Genomic DNA, 4,592 nt, shown 5'->3' on the forward strand with positions numbered 1-4,592 from the left:
TATCGACACGACCACAGCCTACAGGAGGCAATGGGATCGGGGCTTACAGACACAGCCTTCAGAACAGTATCTGACTTACACACCCTTCAGGAACAGTTATCTGACTACAGACACAGCCTTCAGAACAGTTATCTGAGACAGACACACGCCTCTCTTGAACATATCTACTCACACCACACCTCTTTAACGTTTATTTACTTACCACTACCACAGTCTCTTTTCTTTTCAGGACATTTATATAGTACTACATCACAGCGTTCTCTTTCTTTTAGGTATTCTTTATCTGATCTACAACTATCACCGCTATATTGACTTTATTCTGACTACCAGGATCACTCACCTTCTTAAGATACATTTATTTTCTACTATTATCCTAGACACGCCTTCTTATTTGTTTGTCCGACTGGGGTTACTATTATTTGGTACTTTCTGCCGACTATTCGCCATTGATATACCTTCGGTACTGGTATACGACTCGGACCATCAAACAGAATCACGATCATGCCGTCGCCGTTCTGATTATACCCTGATGATTCACCACATGTGAATAAAAAGTAAAAAGGAATTGGATGAGGTTCGCTATTGCTTTAGCACTTTCCCAGTGTCTGCGACACTCAAGAGTAGCAGGGTCTCCGTTAATGTTTAACGAGATGCATCGTTTAGACTCCCAAGTCGCCCAATATTAAGGTACCTGCCCGCTATGCTGAATCCCTAGATCCTCTCGTTTCCGCAAGTCGGCTTCTACCACTATGAAGGTATGTCTCCATCATCTATATACTACTCGGGGTCTTAAATTTTGCCACATAATCCTGGAAGTATGCTTTTCGCTCAATTGTCCTATTGGAGAACCTCCATATTTGTCGCACCCAAGTGCATTTTACGTTCCATGTACTGATTGACTCTTTTAGATGATTGCTTCAATAGTATCCACATAATTTTCCTGCCTCAGTGATGCCATTTATTTTGTGAGTGCACCAGTCCCTCCTTGCAGTCATATAGCTTCCCCCACAATACATGATCTGCCACTCCCTACTTTCCTACGGTTGGATTTGGTTCTATCCTTGGGCCAGCTCTAGCTGATTGTGCTTATAGCCATGCGGTCCCTTCAGCCCTTTCGCCATTGCCTCTATGAAGTGACAACTAGCTAATACACAACGCAAGAGCGGAGGAGAGTGTCAAGACTAATGGGCGAGATATCTGCCATACTTCTGACTAATACGCTGTTTTCATGGTGGAGCTACTTTGCTCTTTGTCGAGCGACAAGCTTTCAGAACATTATCTGCTTACACCTCATTAAAAAGTACAGAAAATCTCTAGAACTTATCCCCAATGATGGAACATCCAATCCTTTGCTTGCCATACACACTTGGTTTCAGCTTACGCCGTGAGGGGATTCATTCTAGAAGAGTTTCTCATGTTCTCCATTAGCGTTTTTGCTATTTTCAATGCGGTTGTGGCAGCCCCTTACGGCGGCCTTTGTCAGGTACGTGCGATATAGGACTGTTACTGTGGATCGATAGATTGTTTCTAGGTCTTGACGTGATATCTTTTGATTTTCCATGATGTCAAGCAAAGTGGGCACTGAGTTTGAAGGAGAGATCTTGAAATACAAGCACAGGTACACCTCCATTGACTCAAATTATGTCAATTAGCCTATCAGAAGCTTCTAAAGCCATGACACAATTTTCTGGAATTTTCCAAGCTGTTTAAAGGCACAGTCAACTTAGTGTATGTAAACTTCTGACCCACTGGAATTGTGATACAGTGAATTATAAGTGAATAATCTTCTGTAACAATTTGGGAAAATTACTTGTGTCATGCACAAAGTAGATGTCCTAACCGACTTGCCAAAACTATAGTTTGTAATAGGTTATGATGTTTACTTTATAAATCATCTGAAAGTTAAGACGTCTACTTTATAAATGGTTTGAGGGTCTGACGCTCTACTTTGTTAGGTACGCTCTCTTTTAAGTCTTACCACAGCCAGGTTCAAGTACAAGGTAGAAATATAGGGAATTTATCAAATTTGCTAATAACTATTTAATTTGTTTAACTTGTTAACATTGAATACAAAAAACACTGACATCTGTCTTTGAAATAATTTGGCCTATATTCAACGCTTCCTAAAGTGTAAAAAAGAAATGTTGAGCATACAGTGAGAATACAGAGCTGTATCGGAGCTCAGCTTTACGTTAGTTAAACAGGGCTTGAAGTCATTCTGGAGCTCAGCTTTACGTAGTTAAACAGGGCTTGAAGTCATCTGGAGCGCAGCTTTACGTTAGTTAAACAGGGCTGAAGTCATTCTGGAGCTCAGCTTTACGATAGTTAAACAGGGCTTGAAGTCATCTGGAGCTCAGCTCTTACGTTAGATAACAGAGGCTTGAAGTCATCTGGAGCAGCTTTAGTTAGTTAACAGGGCTTGAAGTCATTCTGGAGCTCAGCTTTACGATAGTTAAACAGGGCTTGAAGTCATTCTGGAGCTCAGCTTTACGATAGTTAAACAGGCTTGAAGATCATATTCTGGAGCTCAGCTTTACGTTAGTTAAACAGGGCTTGAAGTCACTCTGGAGCTCAGCTTTACGATAGTTAAACAGGGCTTGAAGTCATTCTGGAGCTCAGCTTTACGATAGTTAAACAGGGCTTGAAGTCATTCTGGAGCTCAGCTTTACGATAGTTATTAAACAGGGCTTGAAGTCATCTGGAGCTCAGCTTTACGTATGTGTTAAACAGGCTTGAAGTCATTCTGGAGCTCAGCTTTACGTAGTTAAACAGGGCTTGAAGTCATTCTGGAGCTCAGCTTTACGTTAGTTACAGGGCTGAAGTCACTCTGGAGCTTCAGCTTTACAGTAGTTAAACAGGGCTTGAAGTCACTCTGGAGCTCAGCTTTACGATAGTTAAACAGGGCTTGAAGTCATTCTGGAGCTCAGCTTTACGATAGTGTAAACAGGGCTTGAAGTCATTCTGGAGCTCAGCTTTACGTTAGTTAAACAGGGCTTGAAGTCACTCTGGAGCTCGCTTTACGATAGTTAACAGGGCTTGAAGTCATCTTGGAGCTCAGCTTTACGGTTAGTTAAACAGGGCTTGAAGTCATTCTGGAGCTCAGCTTTACGTAGTTAAACAGGGCTTGAAGTCATCCTGGAGCTCAGCTTTACGATAGTTAAAAACAGGGCTTGAAGTCATTCTGGAGCTCAGCTTTACGTAGTTAAACAGGGCTAAAGTCACTATTTAAAGCGTTCACAGCCTTTCCCTTTCATGGCTCAGTCTCGTCAACAGGAAGCTGTGGTTTCCTATTTCAGCCCCGCCTCCTTTGTGACATCACTGCGTCAGATGCCTGCATGGAGGAGAAGAAGGGGAGGGGACATAACAGCAGCCAGCACAACTCACAGCAGCCATGACATGCCGTTAAAAAAAACACACCACAAAAGAACCAACTGCCATTTTACATCAGCCATGTCCTCCTCACAGGGAGACTGAAGTTGAGTCACAAATAGCCACCTATTAGTTGTTAAAGTGCACTACTTTTGGACAGGGTAGTGACCAACAGTAGTGCACTATAAAAGGGTGCCATTTGGGTTAAACGCACGGAGAGAAAGACACTAAGATCAGATGAAGCGCGCACACACACACACACACACACACACACACACACACACACACACACACGCTCACACACACACACACACACACACACTTTCATGCCAGCTGTCATACAAATGTTGTAATGCTGTGTGCTGGTCAGCTATAGAACTCCATATGCTTAGTTCTGCAGGATCTGTTCAGTCTGACACTGTTCTTTTAGTAAATAAATATGTTTAGCGTGGTAATAACAGGTTGCACCAGTTAGAAACTATTACATGTTTAAAGAAATAACAGGTCACTTGTGTTATTATTTTACATGTTATATTTGACATTTGTCACAAGGTGTTTTAAAGTGTGTTACACTTATTTTTTTAGGAGAGATTAGGCCTATTCGGTTTTCATGTCTTTCTTTTGAGTATTAACCCAAATAGCACGAGTAAACGTCTAAACTTATTTACTGTAGAGTCCACGGCCCTCTACGGCTGGTAGAACGTCAGAGAGTAGAGCCCGCGGACCTCTACGGCTGGTAGAACGTCAGAGAGTAGAGCCCACGGGCCTCTACGGCTGGTAGAACGTCAGAGAGTAGAGCCCGCGGGCCTTTACAGCTGGTAGAACGTCAGAGAGTAGAGCCCGTGGTACTCTACAGCTGGTAGAACGTCAGAGAGTAGAGCCCACGGGCCTCTACGGCTGGTAGAACGTCAGAGAGTAGAGCCCACGGGCCTCTACGGCTGGTAGAACGTCAGAGAGTAGAGCCCACGGACCTCTACGGCTGGTAGAACGTCAGAGAGTAGAGAGCGCTGGCCTCTACGGCTGGTAGAACTCAGAAGGAGTGAGGCCCGCGGGCCTCTACGGCGGTAAATCGTCAGAAGTAGAGCCGTGGTACTCTACAGCTGTAGACGTCAGACGAGTAGGAGCCCAGGGCCTCTCGGTTGGTAGAACGTCAGAGAGTAAGATGCCACGGACCTCTATCGGCTGGTATAAGAACTGTCCAAGAAGAGAAGGTGGAGAATAGA

The sequence above is a fragment of the Salvelinus sp. IW2-2015 genome, unplaced genomic scaffold (genome assembly GCF_002910315.2).
Source record: "Salvelinus sp. IW2-2015 unplaced genomic scaffold, ASM291031v2 Un_scaffold2353, whole genome shotgun sequence".
In the NCBI taxonomy this organism is placed as follows: Eukaryota; Metazoa; Chordata; class Actinopteri; order Salmoniformes; family Salmonidae; genus Salvelinus; species Salvelinus sp. IW2-2015.